Source organism: Bos grunniens, chromosome 29, assembly GCF_055505025.1.
Source record: "Bos grunniens cultivar Pamir isolate PY7600 chromosome 29, Bosgru_T2T1.0, whole genome shotgun sequence".
Classification (NCBI taxonomy): domain Eukaryota; kingdom Metazoa; phylum Chordata; class Mammalia; order Artiodactyla; family Bovidae; genus Bos; species Bos grunniens.
The window spans coordinates 28,314,949-28,333,792 of NC_141193.1; the positions used below are offsets into that span (position 1 = coordinate 28,314,949).

At 40.1% G+C, this 18,844-nt stretch overlaps 1 long non-coding RNA gene across 1 annotated transcript in view; it reads right to left on the bottom strand.

Moving 5' to 3' along the window:
* The window catches only part of LOC147342449 (uncharacterized), a 521,236-nt gene that overhangs the window by 287,197 nt on the left and 215,195 nt on the right, over positions 1-18,844 (bottom strand). The window lies entirely within an intron of this gene.

Consider the following 18,844-nt stretch of genomic DNA (forward strand, 5'->3'; position numbering starts at 1 on the left):
AAAATCCTGAAGTTGGCACAAGTGCTCGTTTCTGCCCACCTCTCTGGTCTTGTCTCTGCTTACCTCTCTAGTCTCAGGCGCTACATACCTGCTTGCCTCCTATATCCACACTGCAGAGAACAACTCATTCTGCAAGGCCATCGTGTTTCCCCACTCAGTGCCGTCACCACGTGTGTTCCCTGTTCTTGCAAAAACTTTCCCTCAGCAACACCTTGTGTTTTGCTAATTCCTATTTACTCTTTAAGATTTGGCTCAAGTATTGTTCCTTCTAGGAAGATGTCTGTGATCCTCTTTTCTGAACTAGAGCCCCTCAGTGCTCCCAAGGAAACTGCAAATCTCCTACAAAATAATTATAGTATATTGAATTTGCTTATTAACTTGTTAGTTTCCATCATTTAAATTAAGCTATAAAATAAATATGCTTTTTATCTCTGAATACCCAGAACCCAGCTCAAGACATTTAATTAGTGCCATTAAGTGAATAAATAATATCTATGGTATCCTGATGATGGCCAAGTTTATTAATCAACTAAAAATGTTTACTCCCTAAATATCTTCACCAAATGGGAATGTCTATATTGAAATCCTCCTCGATTTTCTTGTTGCTCTATGATTAAAAATTCAGATACTTAATAGGCCCCATTCTTAAAAGAGGGCTTCCCTGGTAGTTCAGACAATAAAGAATCCGCCTGAAATGCAGGACACCCAGGTTTGATCCCTGGGTTGGGAAGATACCCTGGAGAAGGTAGGGGCTACCCACTCCAGGATTCTTGCCTGGAGAATTCCATGGACAGAGAAGCCTGGAAGGATACACTCCTTCAGGTTGCAAAGAGTCAGACATAACTGAACAACTAACACTTTCAATATAATATTAAAAGAGTTTGCAATATCAGTGGGCAAGGTTATGTAAAATAGCATAGCATCATCACGAATTAGTGAGAAATAGCAAATATGAGGATTTCCATGTCTCCTGGGTTCACTCCTTGGGTCAGGAGGATTCCCTGGAGAAGGAAATGGCAACCCTCTCCAGTATTCTTGCCTGGAAAATTCCATGGACAGAGGAGTCTGGTGGGCTACAGTCCATGGGGTGGCAAAGAGTCATGACTTAGTGACTGAACACTTTTCAGGCATAGATTTAGCATAAGAAATGAAGTATTATTATCTATCTATGAATTAGTACAGTGGTTTGGATGAGAGTACTACCCTGTATAAATGAAACAAAGTTGAAGTCAGCTTTGATGATGGAAGGAAATTAACATGCTAAGGAAGGTTGAAAGCATGGTTTATGCTCTAAAGTGAAAGTGAAAGTCACTAATTTTGTGTCTGACTCTTTGCAACCCTATGGACTATACAGTCCATGGAATTCTCCAGGTCAGAATGCTGGGTTTATGCTCTAGAAAACAGTTAATTATGTGCTATAGAAATAGCAGTAAATTTGAAATAGACTCATTAGAATAAATTCGTTATTGTTTCCTCCCAAATAAATATTTACTAGCTCTTGTAGTAGGAAAGGTTTAAAAGTAAATAAAGTTTAGGAACACTGAGATAGTCTAGTGCCAAAGTTGTAGAGTGGAAACTTCCAGAGGTAAGGGCTAGCTGCAGATTTGAGAAATAATAGGTACTTGCTAAATCTGGGATATCTTTTGTGTCAGAAAGAAAGGAGATTATCAGACTTACTGGGCATGTCAAAGGATACAGCACCCAACATAAAGGGACTTCTTCTGGTCAAAGATGCAAAGAGATTCAATTTAAGCAGCGGAAAGAATAGCTGAAATTGACTCAAACTCATTTCTTATATAAAATTTGTAAATTCATGATGATATATGAGAGAAGGAAATAGAGATGTGGGGAGAGAAAGAGTACCACGCCTTTCCCAATTAACTGGTCACAGTAGAAGTAACAGATACCAAAATCCTTTCTCTAAAAATTTAACAATGAAATGTTTTTCCTCTAGGAATTGTATTTCAGGTTATATAAGTCACCCTATTTTATATATAAAAAAGTCTGTATAAAAATTGTTTGCAACCTCCTGTGCAATTATTGATTCTGTCAATGATTATTAGGGTCAGGGACCATTACATGAAATACTGATGAGGAAAAGAATGATGGAAGGATGAGGCTGTCACAACTTGAAAGCCCCGGAAAATCAGTATCATAAGAAGGGAGATCACCAAGTATTTTGTGTTGCTTGATGTGATGGATATAAGACATACAGTGCCGGCTATGCAGTATTTGTGGCAAAATGCTTGACCTGATTCTAATGGAATGTCAGTCTCCAGAGGTTACTTCCAGTTTGCAGGGAATGGTACGGACAGAAGAAAAAGAGTCACATCTATAAGGTGGAACTTTCTTCAGATCAACCGACAAAGGCTTTGTTTGTTTATAAAACAAATCAGTAGTATGAAAATGAAACCCAGACATACTATTCTAGCATTAAACAGGCTCAGATTCACAAGAAGCATGCAATGGTGGACCTGAGCTGGATCCTAATTTAAACCACCCACCAGTGAAAGAAAAGAAAAAAAAAGGACAATTTTGATGATAGGCCTGGTATTAGATAGCACAAGAAATGAGCAAGAATTTTGTTATGTGCGATAACAATACTATGGTTATGTAAGAAAATGTTCATAGGTTTTAGAGATACATGCTGAAGTCTGTAGGTTGAAATAACACAATATCTGAGATTTGTTTTTAAATGCTTCAAGAAAAAATAAAAGAAGAATAGAGGGAGACGGGTGAAGCAGGTGTGACAAAATCCAGAAAAGTTGTTATGCTTTGGAGATGTATTTGTAGGCCTCTCATTCTGTTAATTTTGTTTTGCAAGTGTTTAAAATTTTAGAATAGTTCTTACTAAACGAAAAGAATTAAAAAAGGAAAAATTCCTGTTTCTTTAATAAAATGTGAGAATAAGAAAAGAAATAAGGCTTCTATGGAAATATAAAGCTCCAATTAGGAGACTAAAATAGTGGCTAATTTGTTTTCAAAAAGAATACACATATAAGCACATCAAGCCATTTTTATGAACCTTATTAAAATTGTAATGCAACTGTTAACCTTTGTGAATGGGATGTTTTTTAATTTGCTCTGAGGTGATTTATGTTTATTATCATGTTTCTGGTTAAAACCAAGGAAACCAAATTCTAGTGAAGAAAAATTGTATTTCTTCTTACCTAAGCTGAGCTTAAGGGAAATAAGTAACCTTCCTTTTTCTCTGCATTTTTCCTTTTGTAATAGAGTGTTTAAGTTTATTTGTTAGCAAGGCCTGTTCTGTGGTCAGGAAAGCTCTTGGGAGATTTGGGAATTTAATACCAGCCAATGGAATCATGCATGGTGAAGCTGATCTAATGTTTGGCTTTCAAGAAATGCTGAACTAAGTAATCTTGCAGCCTACTAGAGATGTCTGTTAGTATAGTATATATTTCTCTTCACAATCAAAAATAAACCACAGGATTAGCTTACCTAACAACAAACAAAAGGACATAGAGTGTCAAAGAAATAAGAGACTTGACCTTTGGAACTGAATGCCAGTGACCTGTACAATTTTGTTATATCCTGCTAGGATGACCATAGAGGACTTTCCCTTAAGTGAAATTACAAGTCAGTGTAATTATTTTTGGTGTCCACCAACCTCCTTGGCTCCCATCTTTCTACCTTGGCATTGCTTTCTTCCTTTTTGATCTATGACATTGATAAAATGATGGATATATTTTCTACAGTGAGCCCATGACTTAGTAGACAAACCTTCCCAGGACTATTGACACTTTTAAACCACCAACACTCAATCCAAAAGGGTTAGCAATCTATTAGGGAAATCTCAGCAACGATGACATATTATAAGAGGAACAGGGGCAAACAAGGCAATCAAGGCCAGGGTTAATACTGACTGAGTACAGACTCTGTGCCAGCTCTTTACATGCACGATTCCTTTAATCTTCACAAAAATCATCTGAAATAGGTGCTATTATCATCACTGAAATACAGGAGACTGAGGCACAGAGAAGTGAAGCAACTTGCACAGAACACACAGCAAGTCAGTGAAAGAGCAATGTTAGGTCTCAGACAATCTGACTCAAAATCAGTGGCCGACATATGCCAGGCAACGTGCGAGGCACTTGTGTTATATTCAGACTCCCCTAGCCTCTGCAAGGGCTCCCCTGATAGCTCAGGGGCTGGTGCACTGGGACGACCCAGAGGGATGGTATGGGGAGGGAGGAGGGAGGGGGGTTCAGGATGGGGAACACATGTATACCTGTGGCGGATTCATTTTGGTATATGGCAAAACCAATACAATATTGTAAAGTTAAAAAATAAAATTAAATTTTAAAAAAACAAAACAAAATAAAAAAAAGAATCTGCCTACAATGCGGGAAACCTGGGTTCTATCCCTGGGTTGGGAAGATCCCCTGGAAAAGGAAAAGGCTACCCACTCCAGTATTCTGGCCTGAGAATTCCATGGACTGGATAGTCCGTGGGGTCACAAAGAGCCAGGCATGACTGAGCCATTTTCACTTTCCTCTGCACTTGTTGTTCTTTATTTGTTCATTTATTTAGCAATTTGGTTGAATGAATTTTGTGAAGCCCATTTCACCTGCAGTATGAGACCTGTGATATTTCTGCCCAGAACTGTTTTTCTTCTTTATGTCTGTTAGCCTAAATTCCTGAGGTTCACCACTGGCTTTGCATAAGCACCTATTGGTATAAAGTTGTGCTAAAGTCCAATCAGTCAGTTAAATTCTTACTTATGACCTCTGGATATGTGTGTATCTTGGAGATCATTTTATAATTCAGAAAGTTTACAAATTTACATCACATTCAACCAGCAACTAAAAGCTTAGAAGTTTCCTCTCTAGTCACTTCTCAGAGGGCTCAGCCTTGGACATATACAGTCTTCCAACCACCAGTGCTGAAGGTGACTATTTGTAAGGAATATTCTAATTCTATCATCTCCTGTGTTGCTTTTTTTTTTTTTTTTTGGCCACACTACATGGCTTGTGGGGTTTTAGGTCCCAAACTAGGGACTGAACCCAGGCCTTTAGCAGTGAAAGCATGAAGTCCTAACCAATGGACCACCAGGGAATTCCTGAGGGTGACTTTTCTAAAAAACTGTGTTTCTAAGCATTGCCCCAGGTTCAGAGTACCACACTGTTCAGCCATGTTTTGTTCATATATTGTGTTTAAGTCCCTTGAGCTAGAAATGTTTTCTCTCTTTGCTGATGGTTCTGTGTGTTGCTCAGGGCATCCCTTCAAATCTGCCTTCATCCTGCTCTGATTGTCCTGAGTGATGCAGCCAAGGGTATGTGCACGCTATTTCAGACCCCCAGGGGAGAGTGCAATCCTAGGAGGGCTCTCCTTGGCCGTGTCTTTCACTCAGTTAAATTTTTGGCTGGTCTTCCATTTTTGCATGTCGTATTAGGATCATGGAACTAACTATATGTTTCTTAATCGCTTGGCAAAAACAATCTCCATTATTTTCAACAGGATCTTTAGGCATGAACTCCCCCATGTTTTGTCCCCAAAGAAGCCAGTCCCTCAATTACAGCTGTGGAAATTGAAAATGATGGCGATTATGCTATGTTACACAGGGAAGAAATTTAACATACACAGTTAACTCACATAGTGAAAAGACCTTGGTGCAAGCTCCAAGTCAAGAGTCATGTCAAAATTTATCTTGGGACATGAATGAGGCCCAGCTAATCTGAGCCAGTTTTGAAGGATAAAAGGAGAATGTTAGGTAAAGAACATTTTTCCTGGCAGGAAAAAAAGAGGCATGAATTATTTTCTCTTCAAAGATAGAGTTAGTGCCCTTAATGAACAGGCTGGTACAAGAAGGTACTTGAAAATATTTGTTAGATGTGCTTGGAGTCATGGAAGTAGACATTACACTGAGCAACCCTAAACACCAAGGGGCAAGAATACAAGGTATTTCATCAAAGAAGTAGGCTCACATCATTAAACACTTGCTGGAGGTTCATGATATGCATTCACAGGAAATACATTGCCAAAAAGCTATACTGTCAGACTAGAGCACACAACCTGCCTTACGACTCGATTTATCAGTAAAAAACAGGTTTGCCTGACAGATTAGATTCAGAGAAGAAGTTTGCCAACATTTTTGAGGTTCTTTCACAAATTCTGAAAGACTCTGGCTTTCCCTGATGTTCCCTCAGGAGAGGAAGGTCTGCAAGTCAAATTCAAAGATAATGAAAGGATAAAAGTCACCAGTCTTTTTAAAAAATCTCTAATGGTACTACTCAACATAAATTTAATCCAAGAAATTTTGCAAGCTCAGTTAGCTCAACCCAAAACAAGATGGCCTAGATAATCCCGAGAAAGAAGTACAAACTGAGATTTTCTCTTTTGCCTGAAGATAAATTGGACCTGCCATCTACCTAATAAATGTAACTGATACTTTCAATCAAGGTATCGTATTTCAAAATGAAATGAGGTGTAATGGTGTGCACCTATTCAAGCCAAAGCCTGGAGCCCCAAATTCTAAAAATCACTTTACTTTTCTTGAGACTTTGTCTTTAAATATCTTCATGTGCAACTGGACAAGAAATCATGCAACCTGGGGTCACTGATAGGGTTTGTTTGCATACCTGCCTTGAAGAAAAATGAGATATCAAAATTAGGTTTGGGGGTTTGTTTGCTTGCTTGTTTGATGGTATGGTGCCCTTTGGGTTGTTCCACTTAAACCAGAAGAAGACACAGAAAACGTGGGTCATTGTATGGCCTGACAAATAAAAGTTAAGGGGAGAGCCAGAGCCTGGTGCTGGAGGGAAAGGCAGGGTGACTCTCCTAGAGCAGCTCTGGCAGATTTGGCACCTGCCCTGTAAAGAGTCTGCACCATAGGCGATGGTAGCAGCTGGCTTCAAAAGACTCAAGTAGTATCACTGAGGCAGCATAGTTTGGAGCATCCTAGTAGCCAAAAGCAGAGCTGTACAGATCCTGTGAGAGCTGTTATTGGTGGCAGAAGCCAGCCTACCAGATAACATTGGTTAGAAGTCTCCCTCCAACCTAAGTTGGAAGTGTGAGACGGAGATATTTTTAATCATCCTAATATTTTATTTATTAGGAAAACAATTTTATCAATTCCAGCAGAGGTAGAGGATTTTTCAGGTAGATAGGGGCTTGACACAGACAGACATTGAATTGAAAACTAGCTCTCAAATGGAGAGTATTAAGAGAGGAAAGAAAAATAAAAGCCAGTCATCTCCCTTTACACTGCTGTTTCAGAGCTCAAGTGCAATCACTGACAGACTAAACATATAAATAACCAGACTACATTAAAAAAAGAACTCTGACCCAAAACCTGCAGCAATCAACCCAGGAAGCCAGCATACTATTCACAGTAACTAGTTCAAGAAGTCAAACTACAATCGCTAACAACTAGTTTAAGAAGCCAGATAGCAATCTTTGTAGAAATCAAGCCCACATAACTGGGAAATGATTGTTTCCTAAAATTTTGTCCCACTTCCAACTTAGGATCAATTTAAGACAAATATGAGCTTCCTCATTGCTCAGTTGGTAAAGAATCCGCCTGCAATGCAGAAGACCCCAGTTCAATTCCTGGGTTGGGAGGATCTCCTGGAGAAGGGATAGGCTACCCACTCCAATATTCTTGGGCTTCCCTTGTGGCTCAGCTGGTAAAGGATCCTCCTGCAATGCAGGAGACCTGGGTTCAATCCCTGGGTTTGGAAGATCCCCTAGAGAAGGGAAAGGCTACCCACTCCAGTATTCTGGCCTGGAGAATTCCATGGACTGTATAGGCCATGGGGTCACAAAGAGTCGGACACGACTGAGCAACTTTCACTTTTCATGAGTCCTAACCAACCACATAAGATGCCCTACTTCTAATAGTCTACCTACAGCTTCCCAGAGCAGCAGCCTCCTTCAGGGCTGACTTAAAGCCTTTTCTTTTTCCTATTATAAAGCTTTTGTACTCTTCTACCTGAATTGGAATCTCTGCTAAACATAGGTGATGCAGGCTGTCTTCCTGGCTGCAGGGAGTTCTGAATAAATAACTTTACGTTGTCTCATTTAGGTGGTCTTTACTTATTTCTAAATCATAAATTCAAATGCTTTATAAACTAAGAAGCAATATTAACAAATGTTATTTGTGGTTATTATTATTTTGGTTCTCCCTTCTCAAATTTTAGATTACAGAATTAGAAAGAACCTTTAAAATTTCTGTCTTAATTTTTTTTCAAACGAAACCATAATAAGCCTTGCAAAGCCCAAACCACCTGTCCCTTCTTTGACCTTTAATTCATGCCTTGAGATGCCCACTCAAAAATAACTCATCTAGACTAATTTTCTCATTATTTATGTGAGACTCAGAGAGAAGTACCTTGCCCAGAGTCAAAGAGCCAATTAGTAGTCAGTACCCTTCTTATCTTTCAATTCTCCATCAAAGATAATCTCTTGTACACACCGTATCAGTGCTTCCTAATGCTGAGAAAGCTGTATTTCCTGCCAAGTTAACTGGGCTGCAGGGATTCACAAGCTCTCTGCAAAGGCTTGAAATCAGATGGAAAGATAAAGGAATAAAAGGTAACATTTTGGAAAATAAAGAACATATATTCATGCATTTTCTGTCCAATTTTTAAAAATAATATTAGCATGTGTATGTAGAGATCACCTATTTCCTTCTTTTTACTTCAAAACTAATAAGCACTTCCTTTTTCTATAATTAAAAGAGGGAAAGAAGGGAAGGAAAACGGACAAAGAATAAGAAGAGATAGAAAATGCGATGGGGAAAGCTTATCAAGAGGTGATGGAGGGTATGCTGATGTGTTGAGTGCACAGTGCTTAGGAGACTAACAGAGAAGATGCTGAATGACCCTGAACAGCAGGGCACATTAAATGGTGTTGATGGATTTGAGCATAAATTGACTGAGGAAAAGTGGTTGCCATAGATAGCTCGAGCAGGGGCTCTGAATGGATTTCTAATTGGATTAAAGGGATATGACTAGGCCACCACATTATGCTGGTCATTATGCTCCTTATCACAGTCCATATTTCCCTGGAGGGAAGAAAGAATCAGGTGGGAAATTGAATAAAATGAAAGTCAAAGCAGAATCTTCTCTTGGCTGGGTACACTTCTGGCTCCCTCTGTGACATTCTGTGTAGATTTAAGACACAATTACAATTTTGATGAGAGAGTCATTTCATTGGACTATAGAGTTCATATTTTATGTTTATCCTTTCAATGATGTATCTTTTTAAAATTATGGCTTATGAATGGGAACCAGACACATTCAAGCTATGCCAGGCTGGGTTTTCCACAGCAATTACCCATTATTGTTGGGATGCTTTGTAGTTAATAACTCTCCAAGAGTAGCCTATAACTGAGCCTTTGGATGGCAATAAATCACAGACATCTTTTCAGAGAGATTTATAGTTGTTTTTTTTTTTCTTTCTCAATTTAATAAACCTGTAAGGCTTAATCTCTTTTTAAAAAACATTTACTCTATTGTAGAGACATGTATGGCTTCATTTTATAGGCTCCTTTTATTCTAGATTCCTTTCACCTTCAGTGTTAAAGGAACTCATACCAATACAATCCTATCAGGTCAAAACTGGAAGAAACTTAAAAATCATCTACTATTATCTCTCATTTCATTTCATGAGAAACTTCATCTTCAAAGATGCCAAATGCTTAGGTCAAAGCTACAGAAACAGTGTCACATCATGAACTAGACCTTTGGTAACCTTATAATCCCTTTAATTAAAAGGTCTAACTATGCCCCAATGAAAAATGATGTTTTAAGTTAACTGGCAAAAAATATGTGTTTATTATGGCTATGAATTTCATTTGGTGTCAATCTGGCATGTATGTATTGGAAATTATGACATAATTAAAACAAAAACATGAATATCAAGCCCTATGAGAAGAAAGAGAATAGGAAAGACTAGAGATCTCTTCAAAAAAATCAGAGATACCAAAGGAACATTTCATGCAAAGATGGGCTCGATAAAGGACAGAAATGGTATAGACCTAACAGAAGCAGAAGATATTAAGAAGAGATGGCAAGAATACACAGAAGAACTGTACAAAAAAGATCTTCACGACCCAGAGAATCACGATGGTGTGATCACTGACCTAAAGCCAGACATCCTGGAATGTGAAGTCAAGTGGGCCTTAGAAAGCATCACTACGAACAAAGCTAGTGGAGGTGATAGAATTCCAGTTGAGCCATTTCAAATCCTGAAAGATGATTCTGTGAAAGTGCTGCACTCAAAATGCCAGCAAATTTGGAAAACTCAGCAGTGGCCACAGGACTGGAAAAAGTCAGTTTTCATTCCAATCCCAAAGAAAGGCAATGCCAAAGAATGCTCAAACTACCACACAACTGCACTCATCTCACACACTAGTAAAGTAATGCTCAAAATTCTCCAAGCCAGGCTTCAGCAATATGTGAACCGTGAACTTCCTGATGTTCAAGCTGGTTTTAGAAAAGGCAGAGGAACCAGAGATCAAATTGCCAACATCCGCTGGATCATGGAAAAAGCAAGAGAGTTCCAGAAAAACATCTATTTCTGCTTTACTGACTATGCCAAATCCTTTGACTGTGTGGATCACAATAAACTGTGGAAAATTCTGAAAGAGATGGGAATACCAGACCACCTGACCTGCCTCTTGAGAAATCTGTATGCAGGTCAGGAAGCAACAGTTAGAACTGGACATGGAACAACAGACTGGTTCCAAATAGGAAAAGGAGTAAGTCAAGGCTGTATATTGTCACCCTGCTTATTTAACTTATATGCAGAGTACATCATGAGAAACGCTGGACTGGAAGAAACACAAGCTGGAATCAAGATTGCCAGGAGAAATATCAATAACCTCAGATATGCAGATGACACCACCCTTATGGCAGAAAGTGAAGAGGAACTAAAAAGCCTCTTGATGAAAGTGAAAGTGGAGAGTGAAAAAGTTGGCTTAAAACTCAACATTCAGAAAACGAAGATCATGGCATCCGGTCCCATCACTTCATGAGAAATAGATGGGGAAACAGTGGAAACAGTGTCAGACTTTATTTTTCTGGGTTCTAAAATCACTGCAGATGGTGACTGCAGCCATGAAATTAAAAGACGCTTACTCCTTGGAAGAAAAGTTATGACCAACCTAGATAGCACATTCAAAAGCAGAGACATTACTTTGCCAACAAACGTCCGTCTAGTCAAGGCTATGGTTTTTCCTGTGGTCAGGTATGCATGTGAGAGTTGGACTGTGAAGAAGGCTGAACGCCGAAGAATTGATGCTTTTGAACTGTGGTGTTGGAGAAGACTCTTGAGAGTCCCTTGGACTGCAAGGAGATCCAACCAGTCCATTCTGAAGGAGAACAGCCCTGGGATTTCTTTGGAAGGAATGATGATGAGGCTGAAACTCCAGTATTTTGGCCACCTCATGCGAAGAGTTGACTCATTGGAAAAGACTCTGATGCTGGGAGGGACTGGGGGCAAGAGGAGAAGGGGACGACAGAGGATGAGATGGCTGGATGGCATCACCAGCTCGATGGACGTGAGTCTGGGTGAACTCCGGGAGTTGGTGATGGACAGGGAGGCCTGGCGTGCTGTGATTCATGGGGTCGCAAAGAGTCAGACACGACTGAGCGACAGATCTGACCTGATGAGAAGAAAAGAACAATCTATTTTCTAATCAAGTATGCATATGTAATTTTCTGGTAATTGACCAACAAATGGTAGGCACTGTTGTTTTTTGAGCAATTACAGAAGTCATTTATAAGGTGGGAAAATAGCTAAATTTTTCACTTCCAAAGACAAACCATAAATCTACTTACATCTGCCTGTAGCACAGTCACCTTAAATTATGTACATGTAAGAGTCTCCCAGAGAGATGTGTATATGCACCTCCTAAATTTTCTTAGAAATAGAAGAGCAAATATCAATTTGTTTTTGGCCAAATATATTATTTACCTAATCATGCTTATTACTTGGCTGAGAATATTTATCAAAAACCTATAATATGTAAAATGGCACTGGATTATTCATAGGACAAAGTGTATGCAGGGGGGAAAAAAAAGCAATAATAATAATAATTACAGAGTCTCCAGAAGAAAAATCTGGGTATTATTAGTTAAAGAAGCTTCACACACACACACAGTCACACACACACATCACAGTTCCTAAATGGAGCTGCATATTAGAGTGCTCTAGTATGCTATAAACAGAAACTGATATTTTCAGGCCCCTTTTCAGAGCTTCTAACTCTAGGTTTAGAGTAAAATCTGAGAATCTGTATTTTCTAAGTTTTTTTTGGTGACTTACATGCAGTCAGTCCACATATCCACTTTCTAGAACCGTTATGTAAAATAACATTCTACTTCTCCTGAAAGCCAAAGGCATTACAGCAAGAGATGAGTAGCTTTAAAGCATATTTTATAGCATTTAATGTGAGAGTGAAGACTTCAAAATATTATTTTATTTTATTTCCCAGAATGGTCCTGGGTGATGGGTATTGCTATCTGAATTTTCTTAATAAAGGAACTGAGCCTCAAAGAGGTTAAGTAAATGGCCTGATATCCCAAATTAAGTCCTTTGCTCTTTACATATCATTGTGCCTCCTCATTACTACCTATCTACTCGGCCTAGCTGCGTGCTCAGTCACTCAGCTGTATCTGACTCTGCATCCCATGGACTGGCAGGATTCTCTGCCCATGGAATTTTCCAGGCAAGAATACTTGAGTGGGTTGCTATTTCCTTCTCCAGCAGATCTTTCTGACCCACAAATTGAACCTGTGCCTCCTGCATTGGCAGGTGGGTTTTTTACCATTGTGCTACCTGGAAAGCACTATATATTGGCTTACTCATGCATCTAATATTCATAGATCACCTAGTAAGGACTGGGAACTGTAACTGAGTTATATGCATGGACTATTCTCATTGAGAGCTTTTCTGCTTGAATAAAAATTAAAAGGCAGTCATTCATTTACATTTTAACTTAACAAATTTTCCAGTAAAGAACTAGACCTGTGTTTAAGCAAAGACAGCTGCTACTCACCAAGAGCATCTGAGGGGCACTTAACACCAAAGCATCTCTTTGATGACATTTCAGTCTCTTGTGCTCAGTTTGGCTCTCACCATTGGCTTATCTATCTGAGGCAATGTGAAATTTTACTTTGATAACCAGTAGGAAACACGGGATAAACACTGGGATCAGAATGAGAATATCTACCTATTGTCCTGTTTCAGCAACTAATCAGATGTTCCTTAAACTCTATATGATATTCTTCATGCAAAGAAATATTCTTCATACAAGTAAAACAGAGAAATTCAGCAAATGTTCTAATTCTAATAATCTACGAAGAGTATGTTCTTACCCACCCTGTTTTCCCTACAAGAATATACACAGACACACATTCACACTCAAGAAAATAAAAGTCAGCTGCCTGACACCTCATTTCCAAATATCTGCCAACACTTGATCTGGCAAGTTTTATAGATGGGGATTCAGTGACCTTAAGCTTTTATTAGAATCAACTGCATTTCAGCAGACTGAGAGCACCTTTCAGGGAACAGGCCCTTTGGAAGAAATGAATATTAAAAAGAATCAGCAGTTGGAATAACTAATGGTAGATAATTGGAGTAGGGGGCAATCAAGCTAAATTCTGGGACAGTTTTCAGAAAGCTATGCTCGCATGGTTAGTTGCTGAATCTTCTTTAGCCAAGACTTTAATGACTGTACTCCATGAACCTGAAGTTCTGTAGGTAGCTGAGTGAGCTTTGGGGAAGGATGGCCAAGGCCACACATTTATTCAAATGAAAAGACAAAAAGATTTTGTGGTTTGCATAGATACATAAGAGCTCTTGTATCATAGCTACTGCCAACTACTTCAGGAATTCAAAAGCCCCAGATTCTAGCATTCACTTGAATACAAACCGACTTTGTGACCTGGGGCAATTTACTCCCCTAGATTTGCCCACTAGTTGACTATATATCATGACTGATGGCTTTCCTGGTGGCTCAGATGGTAAAGAATCTGCCCACAATGCAGGAGACCTGGATTCAGTACCTGCGCCTGGAAGATCTCCTGGAGAAGAAAATGGCAACCCACTCCAGTATTCTTGCCTGGAGAATTCCATGGACAGGGGAGCCTGCCAAGCTACAATCCATGGCATTGCAAAGAGTTAGATATGACTGAGTGACTAACACTTACACACATGACTGATCCATCATAGACTGTTTCTCCACTAGTTAGCTATGTATCATGATCAAGGGCAGGGTCCATGGTATTCCTGCTTACCATTGAATCCTCAGCATCTAACCCATACTGCTACTGCTAAGTCACATCAGTCGTGCCCGACTCTGTGCAACCCCATAGACGGCAGCCCACTAGGCTCCTCTGTCCCTGGGATTCTCCAGGCAAGAATATTGGAGTGGGTTGCCATTTACTTCTCCAATGCATGAAAGTGAAAAGTGAAAGTAAAGTCGCTCAGCCGTGCCCTTAGCGACCCCATGGACTGCAGCCTACCAGGCTCCTCCATCCATGGGATTTTCCAGGCAAGAGTACTGGAGTGGGGTACCGTTGCCTTCTCCAATCTAACCCATAGTAAAAACTAAATTTGTGTATGGGGGGGGGGGGCGGTCCTAAGATGGCAGAGCAATAGGACGGGAAAACCACTTTCTCCCCCACAAATTCATCAAAAGAACATTTAAACGCTGAGTAAATTCCACAAAACAACTTCTGAATGCCGGCAGAGGACATCAGGCACCCAGAAAAGCAGCCCAGTGTCTTTGAAAGGAGGTAGGAAAAATATAAAAGACAAAAATAGAGACAAAAGAAGTAGGGACAGAGCTCCATCCCGGGAAGGGAGTCGTAAAATGAGACTGATAAGTTGCTTCAGTCGTGTCCGACTCTGTGTGACCCCATAGGTCACCATAGCCCACCAGGCTCACCCGTCCCTGGGATTCTCCAGGCAAGAACACTGGAGTGGGTTGCCATTTTCTTCTCCATGAAAGTGAAAAGTGAAAGTGAAGTCGCTCAATCGTGTCCGACTCCTACTGACCCCATGGACTGCAGCCTACCAGGCTCCTCCATCCATGGGATTTTCCAGGCAAGAGTACTGGAGTGGGTTGCCATTGCCTTCTCTTAAAATGAGAGAAGGGAGTCTTAAAATGAGAGAAGTTTCCAAATACCAGGAAACACTCTCAATGCCGAGTCTGTGGCAAGCCTTGGAACCACAGAGGGCAACATAACTGGGAGGAAAAATAAATAAATAATTAAAACCCACAGATTACGTGCCCAACAGTAATTCCCCCAGCAGAGAAGCAGCACAGATGCCTGCATCCCCCATTAGCAAACGGGGGCTGAGCAGGGAGGCATGGGCTGCATTGCTTAGAGTAAGGACCGGGCCTGAGTGCCCCGAGGGAAATCTGAGGGAACTAACTTGGGCTAGAAAACCAGACTGCAGGATAGCTACCCCACGAGAAGCCCTAACCTAAGACACCACCAGGCCCGCTCACAGAACAAAGGACTAAACAGAGCTAGCCTGCTGTAGAACATCCCCCTCCGGTGACAGGCAGCCAGAGCCAGAAGGGGGCAATTGCAGCCCCAGAGAGACATTATCTACCAAACTGCAAGCAGGCTTCTTTGCTAACCAAGACTTCTTGGGGGTCTGGACGGTCAACATCCGCCTGAGAAGGTGCGCCGGTTATATAGCCAGAAAACCCAGCAGCAGGGACGCAGAAGGCGATAAGTCGCAGCGACCATGCTCACCAAACACCTGATCACCTGAGCTGCTCGGACCTGGGAAGGGGACAAAATGCAGCCCCAACCGAGTCTGCGCCTCTGAGGACTACCTGAGTGCCTGAACCTGAGCGGCTTAGACCTGGGAGGTGCATGCAGCCCAGGGCTGGCCTCAGAGGGTTCCCGGCGGAGCAACCTAGAGCCTGAGCAGTGTGGGCAGGGAAGGCACACGCACCATGAGCGGGGGGCAGGCCCAGTGTGGCTGACACACTGCAAGCACACGCCAGTGTTATTTGTTTGCAGCTTCCCTCCCTCCCCACAGCACGACTGAACAAGTGAGCCTAAAAACGTATCCACCACCGCCCCCTTGTGTCAGGTTGGAAATCAGACTCTGAAGAGACCAGCAAACAGAAGAAGCTAAAACAGAGGGAACCGGCTTGGATGTGAGAGATGCAATAGATTAAAACCCTGTAGTTAGTACTGACTACATAGGAAGGGGCCTATAGATCTTGAGAAATATAAGCCAGACCAAGGAACTAGCTGAAAATGAACTGACCCCACACTGCCCACAACACCACCAGAGAAAGCCCTAGATATAGTTTTACTATTTTTACTATCATTCTTTTTTTTAATTTTTAAAAATTTTTCAGTCCTCTATTACTCCTTTTTCATTTTTATAGCCTACTATTACTTTGCAAAAAAAAAAAGAGACCCCATTTTTTAAAGCAAACTTCATATATATATTTATAATTTTTGTGACTTTGTTTTTCTTTTTTTTCCTTTTCTTTAATATTGTATTTTTGAAAATCCAACCTCTACTCTAGATTTTTAATCTTTGCTTTTTGGTATTTGCTATCAATTTTGTACCTTTAAGAACCCAATCTTCAGTACCCATTTTTACTTGGGAGCGAGATTACTGGCTTGACTACTCTCTCCCCCTTTGGACTCTCTTTTTTCTCCACCAGGTCGCCTCTATCTCCTCCCTCCCCCTTCTCTTCTCTACCCAACTCTGAATCTCTTTGTGTGTTCCAGATAGTGGAGAACACTTAGGGAACTGATTACTGGCTGGATCTGTCTTGCTCCTTTTGATTCCCCCCTTTATCCTCATGGCCACCTCTGTCTCCTTCCTCCTTCTTCTCTTCTCTGTATAACTCCGTGAACATCTCTGAGCGGTCCAGAATGTGGAGTGCACATAAGGAAGTGATTACTGGCTAGATTGCTTTCTCCTCTTTTGATTCCACCTCATCTGATTCGGGTCACCTCTAACTCCCTCCTCCGTCTTCTTTTCTTCATGTAACTCTGTGAACCTCTCTGGGTATTCCTCACTGTGGAGAAACTTTTCATCTTTAACCTAGATGTTTTATCAATGGTGCTGTATAGATGGAAAAGTCTTGAGACTATGGTAAAAATAAGACTGAAAACCAGAAGCAGGAGGCTTAAGTCCAAATCCTGAGGACACCAGAGAACTCCTGACTCCAGGGAACATTAATCAACAGGAGCTCATCAAACGCCTCCAGACCTACACTGAAACCAACTGCCACCCAAGACAGGAAACACAAAAAGGGTGTATAAACTCAAACCCAAAACAATAAAGTAAATGGCAATGGGATCATACTTATCAATAATTACCTTAAACGTAAATGCGTTGAATTTCCCAACCAAAAGACAAAGACAGGCTGAATGGATACAAAAACATGACCCCTATATATGTTGTCTACAAGAGACCCACCTCAAAACAGGGGACACATACAGACTGAAAGTGAAGGGCTGGAAAAAGATATTCCAGACAAATAGAGGCCAAAAGAAAGCAGGAGTAGCAATAATCATATCAGATAAAATAGACTTTAAAACAAAGGCTGTGAAAAGAGACAAAGAAGGACACTACATAATGATCAAAGGATCAATCCAAGAAGAAGATATAACAATTATAAATATATATGCACCCAACATAGGAGCACCACAATATGTAAGACAAATGCTAACAAGTATGCAAGGGGAAATTAACAATAACACAATAATAGTAGGAGACTTTAATGTCCCACTCACACCTATTGATTGATCAACTAAACGGAAAATTAACAAGGAAACACAAACTTTAAATGATACAATAGACCAGTTAGACCTAATTGATATCTATAGGACATTTAACCCCAAAACAATGAATTTCACCTTTTTCTCAAGTGCACTCATAACCTTCCCCAGGGTAGATCACATCCTCGGCATAAATCTAGCCTTGGTAAATTAAAAAAAAAAAAAATTGAAATCATTCCAAGCATCTTTTCTGACCACAATTAAGATTAAATCTCAATTACAGGAGAAAAACTATTAAAAATTCCACCATATGGAGGCTGAACAACATGCTGCTGAATAACCAACAAATCACAGAAGAAATCAAAAAAGAAATCAAAATATGTATAGAAACTAATGAAAATGAAAACACAACAACCCAAAACCTGTGAGATACTGTAAAAGCAATGCTAGGGGGAAAGTTCATAGCAATACAGGCATACCTCAAGAAACAAGAAAAAAGTCAAATAAATAGCCTAACTCTACACCTAAAGCAACTAGAAAAGGAAGAAATGAAGAACCCCAGGGTTAGGAGAAGGAAAGAAATCTTAAAAATTATGGCAGAAATAAATTCAAAAGAAACAAAAGAGACCATAGCAAAAATCAACAAAGCCAAAAGCTGGTTCTTGAAAATATAAATAAAATTGACAAACCATTAGCCAGACTCATCAATAAACAAAGGGAGAAAAATCAAATCAATAAAATTAGAAATGAAAATGGAGAGATCACAACAGACAACACAGAAATACAAAGGATCATAAGAGACTACTATCAACAATTATATGCCAATAAAATGGACAACGTGGAAGAAATGGACAAATTCTTAGAAAAGTACAACTTTCCAAAACTGGACCAGGAAGAAATAGAAAATCTTAACAGACCCATCACAAGCACGGAAATTGAAACTGTAATCAAAAATCTTCCAGCAAACAAAAGCCCAGGTCCAGACGGCTTCACAGCTTCACACCAAAAATTTAGAGAAGAGCTAACACCTATCCTACTCAAACTTTCTCAGAAAATTGCAGAGGAAGGTAAACTTCCAAACTCATTCTATGAGGCCACCATCA